Source organism: Crassostrea angulata, chromosome 7 (assembly GCF_025612915.1).
Source record: "Crassostrea angulata isolate pt1a10 chromosome 7, ASM2561291v2, whole genome shotgun sequence".
In the NCBI taxonomy this organism is placed as follows: Eukaryota; Metazoa; Mollusca; class Bivalvia; order Ostreida; family Ostreidae; genus Magallana; species Magallana angulata.
This window is the reverse complement of record NC_069117.1, coordinates 4,341,969-4,355,192: the sequence shown is the minus strand read 5'-3', so window position 1 is coordinate 4,355,192 and position 13,224 is coordinate 4,341,969. Positions and strand designations below refer to the sequence as shown.

The following is a 13,224-nucleotide window of genomic DNA, read 5'->3' as shown; positions in this document are numbered from 1 at the left end:
CTCTTTACACTGCCTTTACACTGTCTTTAAGTCAATATTGATCAAGCTGAACAATAAAAACATATATTAAATGCAAAAGCTCTTTTATAGAGATGGGAGGGGGTCATCCGAGTGATAATATAATTTCCAAGGAAGGGGGGTGGGGGTGTTCCAGGCGGTTTTAATCGTCGCTCCATTAAACACAGATCGCTATCATCAGCACCGCTCTGATGGACACAGATTGCCGTTATAAAATTCTTTATAATTTTTTGGGGGTTTCAAAATTATTGTAGGTATGAGCGCAGTCTCTGTATCTTAATATGTGCATAAAACTAATTAAAGTATATTTGTTTCCTATTATAAATTAATCCGATTCGGTGAAAAAAATCTCTCTCTCTCTCTCTCTCTCTCTCTCTCTCTCTCTCTCTCTCTCTCTCTCTCTCTCTCTCTCTCTCTCTCTAAGTTCATCCGGTTATTAAACAAAATAAAGATAATGAACCAAAAATGCATGATTTAATTTGTTAATCGGTTTAAGGTTTGTATTTTTTTTTCAATTTTCATTATTTTCTAACTCTAGATCTGCTAGATACATGTTAAAGATGAAAAGACTCTCAACTGCCTTTGTTATATCGGGCAGGATATTACTGCTTTGTTTGTCTAGACATTGTTTTGTTCGTTTGTGTATATCTAATTAGAGTCTATTGTTTGTCCAACTTAAGAAAACCCCTGGAACTAACACAGAATATACAAGATATACACAGCAGTTGTATCGTGTGCCCAGGTGCATGTTTGTGTATATCTAATTAAAGTCTATTGTTTGTCCAACTTAAGAAAACCCCTGGAACTAACACAGAATATACAAGATATACACAACAGGTGTGTCGTGTGCCCAGGTGCACGTCAGGGTTTCTAAAGGCGTTGAATCTTAGTATGTACGAGTATACGATAAGTCTAGTGAATAAAAGTTAATTTACATTTGTAATTCATTTTCAAAGTATTATTTCCTAGCTCTGGGTTTCAAAGATGTTACGTCTACAAATTAACGATACATGTATGTAAGAGTAAAATCTTGAGGCTAATTAATTAATGTACCGGTGATCATAAATAGGGGTTGATTATTTAAATATATGTATAAGGGTAAATATGTCAAATATACCCGGCCTGGCACATCATACAATTGTATGTACAAGTCATTTGCAATTGCCACATGCAGTAAATACGTCACCGGTAATTGGTAATTTTGTTTGTTATAGAATTGATAGTTTAAAAATCATGTACATATTGGAACGGCGCCACGATCATGAAAACCGGGAAATTGCGGGAAATTGAACAAATACCCTAATAGTATCAATGCATTTAATAAAAGAAATGATTTCATTTTCTTTCTTACATTTTTATAGCTATAAATTAGATGAACGTATATCTACTCGGTTTAAATTTATTAACTAAGAAAGCCTAGCTACTTTAGTGAACCTAACGGTTTCCATTTAGGTATAATATATTTTTGTTCACTGAAGACCAAGTTCCGTATTTCATTCTAAATACATGCATGCATGTAATTTATAAATTAGATATAATTGATTGTTACAAACTGAATGGTTTGTCAAAATCTTTTCAAGTAAACAAATTCAATACAGTGATTCAATATCCACTGATATATAGGATATAAAAACGTTACACATATGTAAGTTGCCGTGGCGCAGAGGATGTGTGCTGATGCTAGTAAACTAAGGGTCCCGGGTTCAATTCTCGCCGTGGCCGGGTTTTTTTGTGTTTTTTTTTTTCATTTTTCTTTCTAGAACAAAAACCGTTTTAATACCTTTTCTTTCATAAAGTTAATACATTTTGTTGGAAATTAAGCACAATATTGAATTAATTTTTTTTTTAATGGCTTAAAGGTGGCTTAAAGGTAGCTTAAAGGTGGCTTAAAGGTGGCTTAAAGAAGTTTGGACATTAAGGACCTATAAGTTGTCCTTAAAGGTGGCTTAAGGGTGGCTTAAAGATAGTCTTTAAGCTGCCTTTAAGCCATCTTTACGCTTTCTTTAAGCCACCTTTAAGCAATACTTATAGCTTAAAGGTAGCTTAAAGGTGGCTTAAAGATCATCTTTAAGCTACCTTTAAACACCTTTAAGCTATCTTTAAGGAGGACTTAAAGATGGTCATTCATCCTGTGGATCAGGTGCCTAGGAGGAGTGAGCATCCTCTGTTGACCAGTCACATCTGCAGTGTGTTCTTTGTCGTAATCGGGTAAAAAAACCGGAGAAGTCCGTAGACAATAAGGTGATTGATTATGGTCTAACAAATAGTATGAAAAACGTCAGTCAGCATGCGACCCAGTGGAAGATTGCATTTGCTGACAAGGTCATTGTATCGACCATAGAACTTACGAGAAGATGACTTCAAACGAAACTGTTGATAGTACTAGTCCTGTTTTATCGACTTGTTTGTGAGTAACTTGCCTCGCCTTAGAAACTGTTCATACAAAAAGCATGACCTTGTGTATCGAATTAACTAAGAGACACAAACACTATATGCAGGTGATGAAGGTAAATTGCTAAGTAAGGAAAGTTGACTATAGAAAAAAGTCATCGTGTTTACCATAAATTTTTCTTGTTAGGTTACCATCAATGTTTATCTAGTAAAATATCTGTAACGTGTTTTGGGTTCGGTGATTGAGACCAGTCTGGGAAATGTGTTTATTTAATAATCATATATGAATACCGGCATAAACGATCACAAAAATTACGAGTCAATATATACAGATATAGTTGTAAGGATGACCTATCCTTAAGCATGCAAAACAAATGATTCACAAGTTATTTATAAGAGATGGGGCTTGATGCTCTGTTGGTTATAACCCGGGGCTCTATCCGAAGCACAGGTCTCAGCCTCGAGACCTGCGAGATCTGTCCTGATAAGGCTCTATGCCTATATCACATGTACAGGGCTGTATCTCTGCAGCCGACACAAGCTGCAGCCAGGTACACTCAGTTAATAAAATACGAGTAAATATTAACGCTCTATTTAAAGATTAACCCAATACGAACACTGTGCAGTCGTAATAACGTACCTACTCCTTTGACAGCCGAACACAGAGTCAGCTCTTCTCTCGAGTTAGCTCTTATATATAGTAGTGTCATCCGGACTATCCTCGCACATTACCATTAGCATCAAAGATAACACCCGTATGATATAAAAATTATCTGAACCCCAAACCCGATCATTTGTTACATAACCCACGCCTCATTGCTTCATGCGTCCTCGCATGACAAAACGATAACATAGATATATATATATTTTTTAATTTTTATCTAAAAAGGATGACGTATCAAACATGAATAATGTACAAAATGAGTGATGGATGTATAGCACCTTCTTGGGGATGAACATGAATATATAACACATGCAAATAACAAAACTGTAAAATGAAACAAAATGTTCGACAAACACAGTACAGCTACAATATCTAATTGTTTTATTGAACAATTTATTCTGTCACATAATCTCTCATCCAGACTGGAGCACGTCTGTTGCGCTTGGACTCGAATTCCCCAGCTAGTTCATCTGTAACCTCTTCTTTTGACTGACGCTCATCAGTAACCTCTGACTCAAACTGAACATCAAGTTGGCTTTCCGTGCTGCTCTCCAGAGGGGCCTGTAATTCGTCCTCTCCTTTCAAAATCTGCGCTTTGCACGTTTTCAGTCGGTCACAATGTATTACCTGATCTTTACCATTCCGACCACAGTTAACTTTATACAAAACTTCCGATAGTTTTGTGAGTATCTTGAACGGTCCCCGCCAGTAGGACGTGAACTTCGGTGAGCATCCAACTTTGCGCTGGGGGGAAGTATACGTATACATTTTCTCCTTCCTTGAACTTCTCATAGGACATTTTCATGTCATGATAATGTTTCTGACGAAACATTGCACCTTCTGCATGACGTCTGACAAAGGCGTGTGCTCTCTCCATCCGATCTTGCATTATCCAAACCCATTCACTTCTAGGTACTTCTTTCCAAGACGAAGGCATATCATACATGATATCTAGAGGTGTAGCGACCTCCCTTCCTAACATGAGCATGTTAGGACTATAGCCAGTGGATTCATGTTGAGACGCTCTATAAACCATCATCACAAACGGAATGCTTTCATCCCAATCTCGATGATTCTCATCCACGTAGGCGCTCAGCATAGTGGCTAATGTTTTGTTGAACCGTTCCACCATACCATCTGACTGCGGATGATATGGTGTGGTTCTTGTCTTGCGGATCTGGAGAAGCTTACATACCTCAGTGAAGAGAAGGCTCTCGTATTGTCTTCCCTGATCTGAATGGATTGTCGCTGGACATCCAAGCCTACAGATTACTTCATTAGTGACAATCTTAGCTACGGTTTGTGCTTCCATATTTCGCATCGGAAATGCCTCGGCCCATTTTGTGAAGTAATCGGAGATAACGATAATGTATCGATTTCCGTTTTCTGTCTCAGGAAATTCACCAAGAATGTCTGTAGCTATCCTCTCTAAAGGGTAGCCTACCTGTAAAGGCTGCATAGGGGCTCTTTTTGTTTTGAGAGGAGCTTTTCTTCTGGAGCACACATCACAGCCTGAGATATAGCTCCTTACATCACTCTGTAGCCCTGGCCAGTAATAGTTCTGCCTGATTTTATTCAAGGTTTTTGTCATCCCTAAGTGAGCAGAAGTTTTTGCATCATGCATCTGCTGTAAGATATATCTTCGTTGGGATAAAGGAACAACTATCTGATATGTTGTCATGTTACTGTCCTCGACTTCCCACACCCTGCATAGAAAGTTATCCTTAAGGGTTAGCCTGCTCCACTGTGCCCAAAGTGACTTAACTACATAGCTCTCAGAGGATATTGCAACCAAGACTTAACAAGTCTTATGTCCCTAAATTCATCTTGCAATGTTGCTAAATCTGATTCACTATTTTCTCTTATTTTGTCCTCGATTATTCTAACATGTCCTTCAGACACCTCTGACTTGTCCCAGTCATCGAAATAACCGCATTTGCCACATGGCACTCTGCTGAGTCCGTCTGCATTCCCGTGAAGTCTACCAGCCCGATGCTCTATCTCCATGTCATAGGTGGATATAACCTCGATCCAACGAGCTAACTGCCCCTCCGGGTCTTTAAATCGAAGCAACCATTTCAACGAGCTGTGATCTGTTCTAACTAAGAACTTGTGTCCATACAAGAAAGGTCTAAAATGCTTAATGAAAGTGACAACAGCCAAAAGCTCCTTTCTGGTGACGCAGTACATCTTTTCTGATTTACTCAGGACTTTACTTGCATACGCCACAACCCTTTCTTGGCCATCTTGGAGTTGTGAAAGAGCAGCACCCATAGCATACTGACTCGCATCTGTATCTGATATGAACGGCTTCGTAAAGTCTGGATGCGTGAGAATAGGCGCTGATATCAATCTATTTTTGAGGAGCTGAAATGCGTCCTGGCATTCGTCAGTCCACTTGAATGGAACAGACGCCTCTGTAAGTTTATGTAAGGGTTGAGCGATTCGAGCAAAGTTAGGGATAAACTTTCTGTAATAACTGGAAAGACCAATAAAAGAGCGCACCTGTGTCTTGTTTACTGGCTCTGGCCAATGTTTAACAATCTCTACCTTCTCAGGATCAGTCTCGATCCCCTGTTCCGAGATGATATGCCCCAAGTATTTCACCTGTCGAGCAAACAACGAACACTTTCTTGCCTTCAGCTTCAGTCCAGCCGCAAGAAGCTTTTCGAACACAAGTTCTAAATTTTGCAGCATGTCATCAACTGTCTTTCCATAAACGATTATATCATCAAGATATATAAGACAAATCTGCCATTGTAAGCCAGCCAGCACAGTCTCCATCAATGGTTCAAACGTGGCTGGGGCATTGCACAACCCGCACGGCATTACGTTGAACTCATATAGACCCTGTCGGGTGACAAATGCCGTCTTTTTCTTATCCTCTGGATCTAGCTCTACCTGCTAATACCCAGCATTCAGGTCCAAAGTACTGAACCATTTGGCGCCTCGTAGTTGATGCAGAGACTCGTCAATACGAGGTAATGGGTAGGCATCCTTCGTTGTTATACCATTTAGACGTCTGTAATCGACACAGAACCTTGTGGATCCGTCTTTCTTCTTTACAAGCACGATTGCTGCTGACCACGGGCTCTGAGAAGGTTCTATGATTCCTCTTCTTAGCATGTCAGATACGTGATTTTGTACCTCTTCTTGCATATGAAACGGCAGAAGCCTGGGTGCTTGTTTTATTGGTGCATTGACACCAGTCTCTATCTTGTGTCTGACCTTGGCGGTTCGGCCTACATCTTCATCTGTCTCTGAAAATAGAGCTGCGTACTTCAAAAGAAGAGCCTTTGCTTTAATGACATCATCTTTATCTATATAACTTGTGCTGCTAATGAATAGCTCTTGCAAATGAGCTGGGAACTCTCTGTCCACATCTAAGTCTCTATTTCCCTCTGACACCAAAGAAAGAACCTCATCAACGGCATGCAACTTCCCAACAACAGTACCTGGGTAGATGGTCTTGCTATCATCCGAAATATTCATGATACGGAGCGGAATAGTGTCCTGTCTACGGACAAGTGTTTTAGCCAGCATACATGAATTCTGGAACTTTTCAGAGGGTTCTATCAGTCCAGCTTTGGTTGGAAGTCCTCCATCAGAACTTGCACGTATTTGCCCTTCAACTACCAGTTCTGATCTAGGCGGTACAGTCACTCGGTGAATAATGGCCAACTTATAATAGCTCGCTGACCCCTCAAGCTGAATCGGGTGTTCGATACCAGATATTGATATCTGATGCATCCTCATGTTAATGACGGCCTCATGCCTCACTAGGAAATCTAGTCCAAGTATCCCATCTACTGTCAAGTCTGCGACAATCATTTCTTGCTGTAGGGCAATGCCATTCAATGTAAAATCTACTGGAGTTCGCCCAAGCACTCGTAGTACTGAACCAGTAGCTATAATATGCTTCCAGCTCAACAGCTCTCTGTATTGCGTCATTCAAGTTTATGGGTCTAGCCTGCTTTATCTTAAGACGCATTTCCGAGTTATGTAGCCCATCTAAGAACTGTTCAGTAGCTAGTATTTCCCGAACATCATCGGGGGCTGTCGGGTAAGCTAAATTCACGAGTCTCCTTATGTCCTGTCCCATCTCCGGTAAACTTTCAGAAGCCTTTTGTCTCCTTTCCCTCAGCTGGGCTCTGTATAGCTCAGTTTGATTCATAGGGGCGAATCTTTCTTGTAAGGCTTTCACTAATTTCCTATAGTTCTGTCTCTCGTCTCTGGGCTGATTTCCTAACACACCTTGTGCTAGTCCCCTCAGGGATGCAGCCAAATATAGCCCTTTCTCAGTCTCTGTCCAGTCATTCAAAAGACAGACTGATTCGAAATGGGACAGATAATCATTCCATAAACCGGATCCGTCGTATGTTGCAGGTTTTACAAAGTTCCGAGATCGGACCGGTCCAGGATTCGTATTACTTGTTCTTGGGTTTGCGTTGTTCTGCACTGGCGGCCGGTCACTAGGTACAGGATCCTCATCATCACACATGCACACATCTCCAGACACATAGCCACTCACACTGTCTCTCCGTCTCACGTACGGGGTACTGGTACTCATGCCTGGTCTGGGTCTCCGGCCTCGGCCTGGAGAATTCGTAACCCGTAGAGAGTCATGTATCTCTCTACTGAGCCGATTTATTTCCCCCTCTAAATATTCTACATCGGCGTGTAAATCGCGCACGCTCATAATTAATATTATAGTAACAATTTTTAGAAAACAATTGACTGATCAAACTCCCGACGCTGCCACCAATTTTGTAACGTGTTTTGGGTTCGGTGATTGAGACCAGTCTGGGAAATGTGTTTATTTAATAATCATATATGAATACCGACATAAACGATCACAAAAATTACGAGTCAATATATACAGATATAGTTGTAAGGATGACCTATCCTTAAGCATGCAAAACAAATAATTCACAAGTTATTTATAAGGGATGGGGCTTGATGCTCTGTGGGTTATAACCCGGGGCTCTATCCGAGGCACAGGTCTCAGCCTCGAGACCTGCGAGATCTGTCCTGATAAGGCTCTATGCCTATATCACATGTACAGGGCTGTATCTCTGCAGCCGACACAAGCTGCAGCCAGGTACACTCAGTTAATAAAATACGAGTAAATATTAACGCTCTATTTAAAGATTAACCCAATACGAACACTGTGCAGTCGTATTAACGTACCTACTCCTTTGACAGCCGAACACAGAGTCAGCTCTTCTCTCGAGTTAGCTCTTATATATAGTAGTGTCATCCGGACTATCCTCGCACATTACCATTAGCATCAAAGATAACACCCGTATGATATAAAAATTATCTGAACCCCAAACCCGATCATTTGTTACATATCCATATGCGTTATTTTAACATATGAGATACATGTGAAGAATAACCTTGCCATTATACATGTGCAGATCAAGAAAATGTTTTAAGGGGGGGGGGGGGGTTGGATATTTGCGATAATGCTAATATGTAAATTTAATAACTTTTCATTTTGCGGGGGGTCGGGGGGGGGGGGGGTTGGGCCGAGACCCTCCCCCTCCCTTTAGATCCGCGCATGTTATACATGCTTGTAAATGGTTTAAACTTTACATGTATTAAAGAATGGATGTATAACTAAATATGAATTAACTGAAGCCATGTACTCTCTTTATATATTGATTTAATAAGAAATCCGGATTTAATCCGGAATTGGCTTTACTTTTGTCGTTCACAAATATACGTCACATTTTTACGTCATGGAAGCAGAAGATCAAGCTGCAGGGCGAATTAGCTAAAGGTAAGTGTTTTCATTTACTTGCATTTTAAAATTGTATCATACAATGGGCGGTGGTAATAGAGGGAACATACCGAAAAAATTCGGGTTGAAAGACGATAAACGATCGACGGACATCATTGTGCTTAAAAAAAGAACTACTGGAGTGCAACCAGTATTGCTTTATGTTGATAAAAGAATTAAAAGTTTAACGTTAGCTATAGTAAATGAAATAAAAGTGAGTTAAATACAGTAGTAGAATCGCACATTTATAGAATATTTCAGAAAACGAACGGCCGGTTACCCAGTTATTTATAGGTCTTTCAACGTGCTCAATACTGAAAATAATTTTCCCGAAAAATCTCAACTCGGCAGCTAACGGATTTCAGTTGAATTAGGCTAATCAATTCCTATGGGGAGCATAAAATATTTGTTGATCTAAAGATATATTAAAATATAAAAAGTTGAAAAGTGAAAGTAGCAAAAGAACTAGAACAAAGCCTGTTGCAAAGCAACAAGTAGGTCTTGACTTCCATTTGCAGCTAAGGGAACAAAAAAGTCGTCTGAATTAAGTTATAGTCTTATAAAATACTAATTGAATCATTTTTTAAAAAGTTTATAGGAATGCATCAATGAAACGAATGTAGGATATCAACTTTAACTCAGTGACAGATGTGTCTCTAAATTTATAAAATGTAAGTACATATATCATGGAATTTCAATTCAAACATTTTTTCAATAATTATTTTTATATTCATTATAATATATATCTATGCATAAAATATGTCATTTTTAACTGTATTATAATATGCTTTGAAATCAAAAATCGAATCGTTTACCTGTTTGTTTACGTTATTGTGTTCAACCCCCTTACGATTTAATTTTACCGTAGTACAGTTAAGTAAGTTATCCCACTCGAATGATATTCGGTTTTAAGATTTGATTATTCATTTCGAGTACAACATTAATTGATAAAATCATTTAATTCTTATATTTCGTTTAATTTAACTTGCATTCCTATATTTTGAAGGTATGGGATAGGATAGGATAGGATAGAGCTTATTTTCAGGATAGGATGCAGAATACAGGATATAGGGAAGGATAAGGTAATTTTTGTCAACTTTCACGATAGCAGCACTGTAAGTATTCAACTATTTTGTGTAATATATTTTGTAGCAAATGGATGTCATTTAAGATTTGTCTGGAGGAAGTCTGAAGACATTCAGAAGAACAATCTAGGATCAAGACTTGAGTTCAAAGATAGCAGAATAAGCTGCACTGTGGTTGCAATAATTGTGAAAAATAATGGTAAATTAATTAAGGTTCTCACTGTATAGATTAATGTTATGAATTTTATTACATTGACTATTTGTAAGTGTTTAAAATCTCACTTAACACAACAGATTCAAGCTAATTCATTGATAGAAAAAATTTTATGCATAATTTTTTTTTCAATTATAAGATATATTTTTGTATCATGTAGATTTTTAAAAAATCTTATGATTGTGTATAATTTGGAATTAACATTTTAGAAAGAAGTCCAAACATGCCTCTTTAAGGAAAAACATTGAAAAGTTGGAGTTGGGCAGAAATCTGGCAGCGAGGCTGAATATACTCATCAGAGGTAAACGGTTTTACTTTTGAAGTTTTCTGACTTTTCTAAATAGCCAACAACTATCAGTCTGTCTGACTGTCTATCTCTCTCTTTCCTTGTGTGTATCCCTCCTCTCTCTCTCTCTCTCTCTCTCTCTCTCTCTCTCTCATGTATAAAATTTCAGACAATCCAATATGCTTGTTATGGTTATTGTATCACCATATTAATAAACAGCTAGGATTGTTTATTTAAGTATATTTATTGCAAATGTAGATTATATGATGTTTTTGAATTTACAAATACAATTATCTTCTTTTGCAGAAACTGGAAATTTTGAAGACGATTTTTAAGACTGATATTGAAGACTGATTTTGTATTGGAGCTGATTGAAATTAAATTGAATGTGATCTGAACATGTTTGTTATTTAAGTTCTTTGTTCGAGTTTTGTTTTTGTAAAATCTTACTAAGTAATTTAATGTAAAGAATTTTACTTTATTCCTTAGAACATACAAATGGGTAGATTTTAACATATGAAATATATGGTTAGCCACACATGTTAAACATATGGAAATGAAAAACATATGTTAAACATACGTAAAACATATGTAAAAAATGTGTTTAAATACGTATGTGAAACATAGGGGTGTTTTTATACGTTTCACATATGTAAAGAAACGTATGTTAAACATATGTTTAACATAACAAAAACATATGTTGCAGTTTTTGCTGTGTATATCTAGTCGACGTAGGTATGGAAATAACAATTATTAATTGATAATACGTTGTCGACATACCTGAATGTTGAGTTAAAAGCAACAGGGAGTGATTTATTTTTTTCAAGTACATGTTTTTGAATAAATTCTGCTTCATAAGATTACAAAAATAGGTCTGCTTACAATGGGGCACAATTGGTACCCATGGAAATTCCAACAGATTGTTCGAAAACTTGATTTCCAAAACTACATTGAGTTCTATGAGTACTTGTTTGTGAAATCAGAATGGTTTTTAACATATTACTTTTTGTAGATTTCCAGTGACAAGGTAAGCATTTTAACGACTTCAATTTTTAGCTCACCTGAGCTGAAAGCTTTTTTGATAACCTTTCGTCCGTCGTCCGTCTGTCTGTCCGTCCGTGCGTCCGTCCGTCTGTCAACTTTTCACATTTTAAACTTCTGCTCTAAAACCACTTTACCAATTTCAACCAAATTTGGCACAAAGCATCCCTATAGAATGGTGTTTATAAATTGCAGAAAGGAAAGACCGATCTTTATTTAAAATGTAACCTCGAAACTGTAGAAAAAGGGGGGTGTATTTTTAAAAATCTGATGCGCTAACAACATATTATAAATACTATACATTCTATTGGTAATTCGGTACGATATCTACGTTATAATTGATTATAATGCAACGTGTTTCGTTTAGATGCTCTGCATTTTCAGTCTAAACGGATATTGTTTTTGCTGCTAGAAATATAAAGGTATATATATATTATGAAAAATAAATTGTGTTCTTTTTTTTTTTATTACATGCTTCTTCTGTGTTAATTGTTTACAATTTTCTCTTTGCTAACCATATTCAGCTGTGTCAAGTTTCGAATTATAAGCAAGATACAGAACTTTTCTCACAGTTCTGAATAGGAAATACCAAGTTTAAAAATCTTAAGTTGAATGTAACTATGGACAAAAAATTGATTCAAACCAAGCAGAATTGTGAGTTCTGTATTTTGCTTATAATTCTACGAATGGCGCTGAAAATTTGATTTATCACTAGAAATGTCTCACTAAACGTTAAATACTTGTACAGAAGATATGTTGTAACAACTTTTTGGGGTCCCCTCCTTATACGACGAATCTACACCAACTTGGTTGTTAAAATAGAAACGACCTCTTTAAAACAGTTAAAAACATTACTGTTACGGGGATAAATGTATTTTCGCTATTCTTAAGAAAAAATTACAGCGGAAAATCATCTTGATTTGTAGCCTTTTGTTAACGTTGACTTTAAATAAAGGGTGGGCCTTAGTAAAATAGAGCGATATGCCTGTCAATACCTTGCAGTCTGAGGCTCATTGAGAGCGGTGGAGGGAGGCTAGACCTTATCAGAAATCTTGACAAGCAAAAAAAAAAAGATTTTGAGTACGGCTTTGTCTAATATTTGCAAAAAACAAGTAGGGGGACCCCCTTCCCCCTCCACCCAGTCCGACGCCTATGCATTGATTATATATGTAATAGCTCTTTCACATATCACATGACAACATTTTTCATTCGAGTGTATTCATTGATCAAGTGAGTAAGGTTATAAAACGTAGCATGAGTAAACAATAATCGTATTTAATGCGGAGGACCAGTTAAATTTTTGAATGTTTTTAATTTGAGCGCCTTGGGGTACAATTTTCCTCTTTCACATATAGAATTTTTTTTAATAAAATACAATAACTAGCTAGTACAAAGTAGTTGAAGATGAATATGTACCTATATGCATATTCTCATATATAATTTGATCGTTTTATAAAGTGAGGGGGCAGAACTAAACTACATGTAAAGGGAATTGGAAGTTAAGAGTGTACCCCTACCAAAAATTTGACTAGCCATTGTTTACATAACTATGAATTAAAATATGCAATAGAGAAAAACTTCAACCTTCAATGAATAAATCAAAAGAGAATTTCAATTCCAGAAGAAGAGTTACAAAATTTGTGATTTGAAATATTCATTATTCAGTTACTTAAGAATAATAGATAGAGATGAGCAATAAATTTAAATTAAGATAGCTATTGTCATCAATTAAAACATCCA

At 37.2% G+C, this 13,224-nt stretch overlaps 1 long non-coding RNA gene across 2 annotated transcripts; it reads left to right on the top strand.

The window, feature by feature from the left end:
- Positions 1-8,619: 8,619 nt before the first annotated feature.
- On the top strand, positions 8,620-10,834 carry LOC128191947 (uncharacterized). 2 transcript variants are annotated; one of them, XR_008244483.1, is made up of 5 exons: positions 8,620-9,529; positions 9,865-9,940; positions 10,030-10,142; positions 10,367-10,458; positions 10,750-10,834. It is a non-coding gene; the product is annotated as an uncharacterized LOC128191947 (long non-coding RNA). The 2 variants fall into 2 exon arrangements; XR_008244484.1 differs by having other exon boundaries at positions 10,011-10,142.
- The last annotated feature ends 2,390 nt before the right edge of the window (positions 10,835-13,224 follow it).